The sequence below is a fragment of the Primulina huaijiensis genome, chromosome 17 (assembly GCF_012295235.1).
Source record: "Primulina huaijiensis isolate GDHJ02 chromosome 17, ASM1229523v2, whole genome shotgun sequence".
Lineage (NCBI taxonomy): Eukaryota > Viridiplantae > Streptophyta > Magnoliopsida > Lamiales > Gesneriaceae > Primulina > Primulina huaijiensis.
In genome coordinates, this window is record NC_133322.1 from 13,675,083 (window position 1) to 13,688,066 (window position 12,984).

Consider the following 12,984-nt stretch of genomic DNA (forward strand, 5'->3'; position numbering starts at 1 on the left):
AAAAAAAAAAAAAATGGAGACCCAGATTAATTACATTGATCTAATTGTCCCAATGACGATTAAGAAGATGATTAGCGTCCGGGTCCCCACAAAAATACTTTTAATAATTTAATAAATCTAAAAAAAACTAATAATCCAAACTAAAATTGTGTAAAAGAAAAAATTTTAAGTGTTGTGAAGTAGTAAAATCGTGTAAAAGAGAACAATTTTAAGTGTTATAAAGTGGTTAGAAAAATTTTTCGTGTTGTGTGAAAGTGATAAAATTGTGTAAGATAAACAAATTTTAAGTGTTGTGTGAAGTGATGAAATGGTGTAAGAGAGAAAAATTTTAAGTGTTATGAAGTGGTGAAAAAAATGTTAAGTGTTGTGTGAAGTGATAAAATGGTGTAAAAGAGAAATTTTAAGTGTTGTGAAGTGTTGTGGAGGAAAATGGAACGAAAATGGAGATATTTATAGACAGTTTGCGACAGGTTTTTGTTAAACCGTCGCTATTGGCGATGATAAATGATAAACCGTCGCATATTTTTATTTGGCAACGGTTTGGATTCAAACCGTCGCTAAAATTAGCGACGGTTTGAAAATAATGTCGCTAATTTTAGCGACGGGTTTGTCAAAACCGTCGCTAAATTTAAAGATGCGACGGGTTTTTTTAAAACAGTCGCTAAAATTAGCGACGGTTTTGAACGTAGCGACGATTTTGACAAACCCGTCGCTAAAATTAGCGACGGTTTTTGAAATAACCGTTGCTAAATATTGCAACGTTTTCCAAAACCGTTGTTGTTTGTCAAAAAAACCACGCTAAAATTAGCGACGGTTATTTCAAAAACGTCGCGAATTTAAATGTAGCGACGGTTTTGACAAACCGTCGCAAAATATTGCAACGTTTTCCAAAACCATTGTTGTTTGTCAAAAAACCACGCTAATCGACAACGGTTTCTTCAAACCGTTGTCAATTGTCAAAAAAAACACGCTAATTGACAACAGTTCATAGAACCGTTGTCGTTCACCCAAAAAAAACGCTCAAAGACAACAGTTCTATAAAACCGTTGTCATTGATCCCAAAAACCGAAAACCGTTGTCTTTGCTTCCCAAAAGACAACGGTTTTCGATAAAACCGTTGTTAAAAAACATACGACAACGGTTTTTGTGAAAAACCGTTGTCGTATGTGCGTTGTTGTAAGCAGAATTTCTTGTAGTGCTATTGTACTTCCTATGCCTGAATTTGATATTATTCTCGTGATGGATTGGTTATCAGCGAATGGAGCTTCGATTGACTTCTTTCAGCATTCAGTATCTATCAGACCACCTGATGGAAAATCTTTTATCTTCGAGGCGGCAAGAAACAAGCAAATGCCGCACATTATCTCATGTCTATGGGCGAGGAAACTTATTAAACGAGGATGCCAAGCTTTTCTAGCATGTGTAACTACTACACATGCTCCTATCAGTCAGAAATTAGAAGATGTTGATATTGTGAGAGATTTTCCTAGCGTCTTTCCCGATGACGTTTCTGGTATTCCACCTGATCGTGAAGTGGAATTCTCTATTGATCTTATGCCGGGCACCGTTCCAATATCTAACGCGCCTTATCGTCTAGCACCCGCTAAAATGAAAGAATTGAAAAATCAAATCCAAGAATTGCCAGACAAGGGTTTCATTCGCCCTAGTTATTCTCCATGGGGAGCACCGGTATTATTTGTGAAGAAGAAAGATGGTAGTATGCGTCTTTGCATCGATTATCGAGAGCTTAAAAGGGTCACCATTAAGAATAAGTATCCACTGCCAATAATTGAAGATTTATTTGATCAGTTGCAAGGAGCATCGATATTTTCCAAGATTGATCTGCGATCTGGATACCATCAATTGAAAGTAAAAGAGTCAGACGTACACAAGACGGCATTTCGCACGAGATATGGGCACTATGAGTTTATGGTCATGCCATTCGGGTTGACCAATGCGCCAGCGATCTTCATGGATCTCATGAATCACGTATTTCAGCCGTATCTGGATCAGTTTATTATTGCCTTCATTGATGACATATTGATCTATTCCAAGAGCATAGAGGAGCATAGACGTCACTTGAGAATCGCATTAAAGGTACTGCAAGATAGGAAGCTATATGCAAAATTCAGCAAGTGCGAGTTTTGGCTCGATAGAGTGGCATTCTTAGGCCACATCATTTCTAGTGATGGCGTTGAAGTTGATCCAAGCAAAGTCGAGGCAGTGAAAGAGTGGCCAGTACAGGAGAGTGTTATCGAGATTCGCAGTTTCTTGGGATTTGCCGGCTATTATCGCAAATTCATGAATGGATTCTCATCCATTGCAGTTCCATTGACATCCTTGATTAAGAAGAATGCAAAGTTTATTTGGGGATCCGAGTGTCAAGACAGTTTTGACAAGTTAAAGCAAGCCTTGATTTTAGCACCAGTGTTATCTATGCCATCGGGACAAGGGGAGTATGTTCTTTATACCGACGCATCTAAACTTGGATTGGGCGCAGTTCTGATGCAAAATGACCGAGTTATAGCTTATGCATCGAGACAGTTGAAAATTCACGAGAAAAACTACCCCACTCATGATCTTGAGCTTGCAGCAGTAGTTTTTGCACTAAAAATTTGGAGACACTACCTTTATGCGGAGAAGTGCAAGATATTCACCGACCATAAAAGTTTGAAATACTTCTTCACCCAAAAAGAGCTGAATATGAGACAGCGCATATGGATTAAGTTAGTAAAGGATTATGATTTTGACATTAGCTACCATCCGGGAAAGGCTAATGTAGTGGCAGACGCACTGAGTAGAAAAGCAGCAGTTATCAATCATCTATCATTCCAAAGACCGTTGTAGTCCGAGATATAGCGGTTTGAGCTTACAGTGTATGCTAGAGGCGAGGCCCCTAATCTTGCCACATTATCACTACAGTCGACTTTGAGAGATAAAATCCGTGACGGGCAGTCTACTGATGAGCAGTTGCAAAATGGAGGGCTAGAGATGAAGCCAAAGGCCGGAAGCTATATTCTGAGGTGGATGGTATAGTTCGATATCGAGATCGGTTATGGGTTCCCAGTGACGATTCTTTGAGAGACCTTATTATGAAAGAAGCTCATGACACACCTTATTCCATTCACCCGGGTAGTATGAAAATGTACAAAGATTTGCAGTTGCTATATTGGTGGCCAGGCATGAAGAGAGACATTCTGAAGTTTGTATTCGAGTGTTTGACTTGCCAACAAGTTAAAGCAGAGCATCAAAGACCAGCGGGGAAATTGAAGCCACTCCCTATACCCGAGTGGAAATGGGAAAATGTCACCATGGACTTTGTTGTGGGATTGCCAAAGATAGTTAAGGGATTCAATGCTATATGGGTGATAGTTGACCGCCTTACTAAATCAGCGTATTTTCTACCTATCAAGACAACTTTCACCATGATTGAGTACGCCGACTTGTATATTCGAGAGATAGTTCGTCTGCATAGGATTCCTGTATCCATTGTTTCTGACAGAGATCCGAGATTCACGTCAGCTTTCTGGAAAAGTCTACATGCAGCGATGGGGACTAAGTTATTATTCAGTATAGCATTTCATCCTCAAACCGATGGACAGTCAGAAAGAGTTATACAGATTTTGGAAGATCTACTTCGAGCATGTGTTATTGATTTCCAAGGTAGTTGGGAAACAAAATTACCTCTAGTGGAGTTAACCTACAATAATAGCTATCAATCATCAATCGGGATGGCTCCTTTTGAGGCACTTTACGGAAGAAAATGTTGATCTCTTATTCATTGGGACGAAGTTGGTGAAAGAAGAGAGATTGGTCCAGACGTGATTGAAGAGACTACCGAGCTTATAGTCAAAATTCGCAATAGAATGAAGACGACGCAAAGCCGACAGAAGAGTTATGCAGACAAACGATGGAGGGACTTAGAGTTTGCAGTGGGAGATCATGTATTTGTGAAAATAGCACCCATGAAGGGTGTTATGCGTTATGGCAAAAAAAGGAAGCTAAGCCCAAGATTTATTGGTCCATTTTAGATTTTGGAGAGGATTGGGACACTAGCTTATAAAGTGGCATTGCCACCAACACTTTCAGGAGTTCATAATGTGTTCCATATTTCGATGCTGCGGAAGTACATATCGAACCCGTCACATGTACTAAATTATGAACCTCTTCAATTAACTCCAAATATGACATATGAAGAAAGACCCGATCAGATCTTAGCAAGGCAAGAAAGAAGATTGCGAAACAAAGTCATTCCAATGGTCAAGGTCAAGTGGCTGAATCACTTGGAAGAGGAAGCTACTTGGGAAACCGACAGGGTTCGAGGACGAAATTTTATTTAAGGGAGGAGGAATTGTAAGGTCTAAAATTAAAGACGACGTAATCTAACTGCATGCGAATCTAGGAAATAATGGAAAATGAGTAATTAACTGATTTTAATTGCTACTTGATTATGTGACATACATGCTTACATGTTAAATATGATTTTTATTATCATCATGCATAAAATTGTAATTTTAAGGAATATTCAAGTTGCGATCGAGGAACGGAGACCGAGGGCTGAAAAAAATGTAAAATGTTTTATTAAATAATTATTTTTAATTGTTTAAAAATATGGTTGATGGTTTTTCATATTTTTGAAAATAAAGGGTTTTGAGGTGATTTTATACGCCGGAACGTATTTTTATCGGTGTTGGTTTTTCAACAAAAATGCGAACTTTTTGGTAACCCGGCTATTAGACTCACAAACTTATTTTTACTAAGACTATTTTAATATTTTAATTAAATCCTAATTAAGACTAATGAGCCTAAATTGTTGGCTTAATAGGCCTAAAGCCTTGTTAGTAATTAATTAATATATATATTATACAAAAAACCCTCCCCAAACCTCATACTGTTACACGTCTCTTTTCTGAATTTTTGCAACCACCAAAACACACTGCACACTCACACAATTGAAGGGGAATTTTCGGAAAAGATCAAGGGAAATTCAATCCAAGGTTCTTGTCCGTTCTTCGCAAATCGTCAACATTTTTTTCGTGCGTTAAAAACGCAAAGGCACGCCATATTTCTTCTTTTTCTCATCTTTCACACCATAGTAATTATTTAAAATTGTTTTGCATGAAAAACATGGCACACAAGATGGAATTTTCGTAACTACATGCATTGGTGTCTTAAACTTGTGTTTTTGCTTCCCAAATCATGTTTTTAATTGTATAAGGGGCTGCCATGATTAGGACTTGGTTAAGGATGATTTTCATGAAATTTAAAGGCCTAGAACACACAAAAAATCGCAGCAAACAAGGAACAAACAAACTGGAACCAATTTTCTGTTTTTGGTGAAGGAGTGGCACGTTTTTGGGGCAAAGCTTAGCATGGCTTGGTTCGGCTGGGGCCAGGGCTATCTAGGGTCAGGTATGAGTCGAGTGAAGAGTTCTAGCAACGCTAGGACTCGAGACCATGGGCTGGGGAGGAGTCCCTGCCAAGGAGGACTCCACCCGAGAGAATGTAATTAGAACAGCGCAGGTCTCAGCTCATGCAGGGAGGAGAGAATGCTTGGCCAGGGGCTTTGGGGGCTGGGCTAGGTGGTTCCTCAGGGTCCTATGATGTTGGGCATGGGTTGGGCTAGGGGCTGGAGTGGTGGGCTGGCTGTTGGCTCGAGAGAAAACAAGAAAACGTGAGGGTGGCATGTGTTGCGCGAGAAGTGCTGTCATGGACAGTGCTTTGTGCGCGAGTTCAGGGACTTGGGTTGGTCGGGGCTTGGGCTGGGCATGGTCCAGGGAAGGTTAGGGTCATGAGGGGTCAGGTGGTTAAGGGCTGGAAGGGTCCTAGACTAGGTGGGAGTCTTATTTATAAAGGAAAACACACGCCCACACACATCGGAATTTTGTGCTTCTATCCATGATAGTTTGAGTTACTTAGGGGCTTGTTCTTTGGGTTGGGATTGGTCAGTATGGTCCCTAGGTAGGTTGGCTAGGATTTGGCTCAAGGTGGCTCGGGCGCGGCTCGAGTAAATTGGGAGATGGCTCGTTGGTTTTGATTAGTGGTCAATATTTTGAATTTTAGAACAAAAATTGAATCCATGGGTCCACGGGGGTGGCTCATGTCTTGGAAGGGTAGAATAAATAATAAAAATGCTATGTTTAAAATTTGGGATAAAAAAATGAGTTTTAGATTTATTCGGGATTTAATCGCCGCACGAAATGCCAATTAAGGAGTTAATTGAAACGCTTAGTTTGAAGCTTAATAAAATTATGAAAAATTATATTTAAGATTAAATAATTATTATAAGTCTAAGTTTTTAATTTAGAAATTTTATTTTAAGGTTTTGTTTAAGCTAAATAAAAATATGAGAAAATTCATGTAAACTTAAATAACTATTTGGAACATGTTAGAGTCAATGAAATTGAGAAATAGTCAAAAACGGGAAATTTCACGTCCAGGGGTAAAACGGTCTTTTTACACCTAAAAAGTAGTAAACGTCATGGCAGTGCCCTAAATGTTGTTTTTATTATATTATGATTATTTTTAAATGTTTATGAAATGTTCATGATTAAATTATGATTTTTAAATGTCAATTTGAGTTTTATAATTTAAGGTTGACAATTAAAAGACATGTTGCATGCTTGGTTTCAAAAAAAAAAATGATATGTGATGCATGATTTTTATAAAGTGCTAGAAATGTAAAATATTTTAAGACTATTTATTTAAATGTCAATTTGAGTTTTATTATTTATGCTTGGACTGAAGGCGCACACAACCCGAGGACCAGCGCTTCTATTTTTCCGCATTTATGATTTATGCTTCATGATTTACGTTAAATATTTTAAGACTATTTATTTATGATTTTGAGAGATTTTTGAGAGGTTTAGTATGGGCTGTACATTTCAAATTTATTGCTTTTTATGTTTGGTAAAACTAGCGACGATTTCATTTTTATGACTATCTCATTGATTTTTAAAATACTAGTGGTTGAGGTTTTATTTTAGCGAGTAAAATATTTTATAAAATTATTTTCATGTGTTAAATGTCATGGCCGAAAATTGAGTGTAAAAAAAAAAATAAAATTTCTTGTACTTTTTAAGAAAAAGAAAGGCAGACGTTTCAATTTAAATATTCTAATCACTGTAAAAATATGATTTATGAAATCTTTTTGATTGATTAACCATTGTGATAAGATCATATATTAAAGCATATGACCCAAGATATACTTTATAAGAGTGACTAAAATTTTAAACTCACACATATTTTGTGAGTGAGTGGAGAGGACTGAGAAAACTACTTTCGAGCCTTTATTGATCATTAGAGAGGCTATCTATTGTTTAGATCTTGAAAAATAGATATTTCCTGGAAAAAAAAGAGAAAAAAAAAGATGTTGAAGATTTATGTAATTTTAAAGTTATATGCTACGACCCAATTATCTCTTAAAAAAATAGAAAGAGAGAAATATATTGTACAAATTAAATAAATATGTGATCAAAGAGCATAAATTTAGTCTGATTCCAGGATGTTACGAAAAAAAGATCAGGAAAAAAATATATATGATAAGAATAACTAGATTTTGAATCAATGGATTTCATATCTTTTGATTAATTTGGCTCGTTTGTCTGTCTGCATTCTGCAAACCATTTTCGTGAGCATTTATCTGTATTCCAAATCCATGAGAGAAATCGTTCACATGAATTGAAACCTTTATTAACCTATGAGGATATGTAGTTGAGACTCTTACTAGGAATTTTTGAAGGCCAAGTACATTTAATTACCTGAAAATAAGCTTTGAATTGATCAGCTCGGATTATTTCATATATTATAATTATGATGATCTTGATATAAATTTGAAAGTTTTCAACTTTAATTTAAACACTTGGATAGTTACGATTACATTTCTATTTAAATTATTCAATATGTTTTGTATTACTTTTAACGCTTAAATTGCTAGGGACTAGCAAAAGCTGGTTGGGGGTGTGATAAACATAAAAAAATTGTACATTAATTAAATTTTTTATAATATAAATTTATAATTTTTGTTTTATTAAATGTTTAAATATTATATGTTTTATAAAAAATTGTATAAAATATAAGTTGTTGTATAATTATAAGTTTTTACTATTTTTACAGGTTCGGTAAAACAATAATAAGTTTGCCGTTACAAATGGGATTAAGATGATTCTTGTGAAAGGGGATCGTTTACGGTGCCGGAAGCGCAACGAAAGTTTCAAAATATTTTTCATACAAGAAAAATCGAGCACCTCTACTAGTTGTGTAGCAAATAACATAAAACACAAAATGTCATACATACGGTGTTTTAAAAATTTACCTATCAATCACAAAGGATTAATGACGGCTCCAACTAAGTTGTTAAACAAGTTAGCTCTTCAATGGATGGACAATCTACAAGCTTCCTATGAGCACTCCTTGCTCAAAAATCAAGTCCACCATCAACAAAGAAGATCTCCTCTAAGTTTTGCACTAGAAAAATTAGAGGATTTTTCTTTTGAGAAGAGTATGCAATCCTCAACAATTGAAGAAGCAAAAATGGGAGAAAAATGAGATGATAATTTCGGCCATGGTGTAGGAGGAGAGAAGTGGAGGAAACTTTCTTGGTGCTTGAAAAAGTGAAAAAAGCATGAGCATGCCATTTCTTGTTTATTGAAAAAGTAGCCTCCAACATTTCACCTCTCATGCATGCATTTTTATTTGTGCATATAACAATTACAAAGTCCATGGAATTTTATTTAAATGTCTCAAACATATTTGATATCATTTAAACTTTACTTGATTTTACTCAAACCCACTAGTTGAATAATTATTTCCTATTGGGCTCTACAAGACCCAATGTTATTTAATTATTTCAACACTTGAATTAATTTAATTTAATTATTTGTACTCTACTAGGTCAACTAGTGTTTAATTAATCCAACACTTAAATTAATTTAATTTAGTCCATAATAATGTTTATGAAAATGACAATTTTCAAATACATTATTTATTTGAGCCATATTTTAATTTAGGAACACTTTCATAAATTAAAATTTACATTCCCCATAATTCTCTTATAGAAGTCATACTTCTATTTTTCTTTGCGCTTATAAACTCTTTTATAAGCCGTTCAACAAATTGAACTATTTTCCTTCTCAACGGGATCTAGAAAGTTAGCACTTGTGTGACCCTCAATGGTTTAATTATACAACTAGCCGTGGGTTCACATTTCAATGTGATTCGGGACTAACATTTCCTTATACGAGCATATCCCAGTTGCTCCATTCTTACTTATCAACTCTTTGATAATAAGAACGTCAGAACTCAAGTCTGATAGTACCCAACCAATCATGTTAAACGCCTAGCAGCATCGCTTACATGATTCCCAAGGTATCAAATGATAGTGCCTGCAAGAACCAATCCATTATGGTTAGCGTACAGCACAGTCCCTTCATCTCATATATCCCGACCGATTCGACAACTATTGGTATATCGAGAGCTGTCAAAGAATCGATACTATGTGTCAAGTCGTAGTTGCATCGATGGTGTAATCTAAGAAACCCTTTCTTAATTACCACCAACTCTCTGATTAGAGATTTCAAACTACATACACATGAGATCACATAAGATATCCATACCCGAAGGTAACCGATGAATCCCCAACTACAATGCATCGACTCCTATATGTTTCAACAGAACATCCAACCTTTCCACCTGATGACCCCATGAGAGTCAGTAAACAAGTCAAAGTGCAATGCTAGAATATAGAGTCTCAATGTTGTCCCGGGTCATAAGGACTAATGGTGTACAACCATAAACTAGGACGTTTCCACTCGATAAGTGAGAACCACTTGGAAAGTCCTTTATGGAGGGTTGTTCAGTGCACTCTACAAGGAGCACCTATCTACATGCTCAGACATAACAATGTCCCCTACCAATGAAACATGGTACTCACATCGCAGATACTAGTCTCGAACTTGAGCGACCTCTATCCTTCTTAATGGCGGCTGAATCGACTAGGAACTGTTTAGAATATACAGTATTCCAAATATGAGTTTCATGATACTCATCACATGAGCATCTCATATTATTTCTACTATTTGTATATTCAAGGACTTTATCTATGCAACTAGCATGGATATACATATAAAGATGTGCCAAAACAATAATGTCAAATATAATTAAATAAAGATTGTTTATGCATAGAGTTTCAACATGAACACTCAGCCAACACTTGGCTCGACGGACACCTACTCTAACAGTTCCTCCAGTTTATCCACCCGTTATTCCACTTATGGAGCCCGAGTTACCTCCCTTGCCACCAGCTTTAGAGGAGGATGTGTGGCTGACAGACCCAGATTATGAAGTCGACCCGGAGGAGTTTCCCGATGAGCCACCATTGATAGCGCATCTAGAACCTTTTCAAGGAGATGATATTTTACCTGTGTTTGGAAATATTGGTGACGAGGTTATTATAGAGATATCAGAAGATAAGGTTGCATCTAATGCCGAGTCGACTTTTACTGCTAAGGAGTAGTACCAAACTTTGGCTATGAACAATATTGATTTTTTTTTGATCTCTAGTATTATTTTTAAAAAGAACACTAAATTGTCACATTTTGATTTGCACAGTTGATGATATCTCGTATCAGTAGGTCCTATTAGAAATATTTGATTTGGTATAAATTTGCTGATTGGATACTAATTTCTCTAGTTGTTATCGATTTTTTCTATAAATGATTACTACTTCTGTAGTATGATAATTATAAGATTGTATGTGCTATTGATTTTCTTAAAATTTTATTGCACTAGTTCTTATATTATGAGTGTTGTGAAAAAGTAAAAATTTACGGTAAAAAGTAAAAATCTTGAACTCTCAAAATTATCACACTACACACTTTATAATATTTTTCTCTCAACTCAATTGTCTCAAATCTTTACAAATGGGGACTTATTTATAGGATTTATTTGGAAAACAATCCAAAAATAATTTCATCATTGCATACATCATCACACACTAATTTTCAACATTCAACAACTAATGTTACTTGATTTTCAACATTCAACATTATAATTTTCAACACAAATATTTCACATTTTCAACACTCCCCCTTGTGATGATGATCATAATACAATGATTGTCTTCATTACGTGTTTTTATACTTTCTCGTTGAAAACCTTACTAGGAAAAACCCATTGGGATAAAAACCATAGTAAGGGAAAAAAAGTGCAGTCACGTAAACTACCCCTCATTATGACATGAACAATTCTTCACAAATTTCGTAGATTACGCATCCCAATATTATATATGTGCTTTCTGAATATTGTCGTAGGAAGTGCTTTTGTAAAGAGATCTGATGAATTTTTACTTGATTGAATGTGACGAACATCAATATATTTATTCTTCTCAAGCTCGTTGGTGAATGCGAAGAACTTATGAGAAATATGTTTAGTTCTGTCGCTTTTTATGTATCCTTCTTTCATTTGAGCAACACACGCAGCATTATCTTCATATAGTATTACAGGCTTCTCGTCGAATGATAATCCGCATGAGATTTGGATATGTTGGGTCATTGATTTTAACCACACACATTCACGGCTTGCTTCATGTAGTGCGATAATCTCGGCATGATTTGATGAAGTTGTTGGAGCGTTTGTTTCTGTGAACGCCAAGAAATATCAGTGCCTCCACGAGTAAATACATATCTAGTTTGGGAACGTACCTTGTGTGGATCAGATAAGTATCCAGCATCGGCATAACCAATTATACTTGGATTAGCATCTTTTGAATACAAAAGTCCCAAGTCTGTCGTTCCTCGTAGATAACGGAATATATGTTTAATTCCGTTCCAGTGTCTCTTTGTTGGATATGTGCTAAATCTTGCTAATAAATTTACGGCAAAAGATATATAAGGCCTTGTACAATTTGTAAGATACATATGGGCACCGATAGCACTTAAATATGGTACTTCTGGACCAAGAATATCTTCATCATCTTCACATGGACGGAATGGATCCTTTTCTATGTTTAATGATCTAACAACCATTGGAGTACTTAAAGGAATTGATTTATCCATATTAAAACGTTTAAGGATCTTTTCTGTATAATTTGTCTGGTAAACAAATATTTCACATTCTTTTTGTTCAATTTGTAAACCCAGACAATACTTTGTTTTTCCAAGATCCTTCATTTCAAATTCTTCCTTCAAGTATGACACAACTTCTTGAATTTCTTTATTTGTTCCAATGATTTTTAAATCATCAACATATACAGCAATAACTGCGCATCCGGATGTTGTTTTCTTAATGAAAACACAAGGGAAAATTGCATTATTTACATATCCCTTTTTTATCAAGTGATCACTTAGCCGATTATACCACATTCGACCGGATTGCTTTAACCCACATAATGATCTTAGTAATTTCACAGAATAACATTCTCTGGGTATTGAACTTTGTGCTTCAGGCATCTTAAATCCTTCAGGGATTTTCATATATATATTACTATCAATTGATCCATATAAGTAAGCTGTAACAACATCCATAAGACGCATTTCTAAATTTTCAGATACCGCCAAGCTAATCAAATACCGAAACGTAATTGCATCCATCACTGGAGAATTCGTTTCTTCATAATCAATTCCAGGCCTTTGAGAAAAATCTTGTACAACAAGTCGAGCTTTATATCTTACTATTTCATTTTTCTCATTTCTCTTTCGAATAAAAACACATTTATATCCAACAGGTTTTACACCTTCAGATGTAAGGACTATAGGTCCAAAAACATTACGTTTATTTAGCGAATCTAATTTCACCTGGATGGCATCTTTTCATTTTATCCAATCCTGCCGATTTTTACATTCACCAAAAGATTTTGGTTCTTGATCTTCATTATCATTTATGATGTCTATTGCCACATTATAAGAAAATATTTCATCAATTTCTTCTATATCTTTTCGGTTCCATGTTTTTCCAGTATTAATATAATTGATAGAGATTTCACGATTC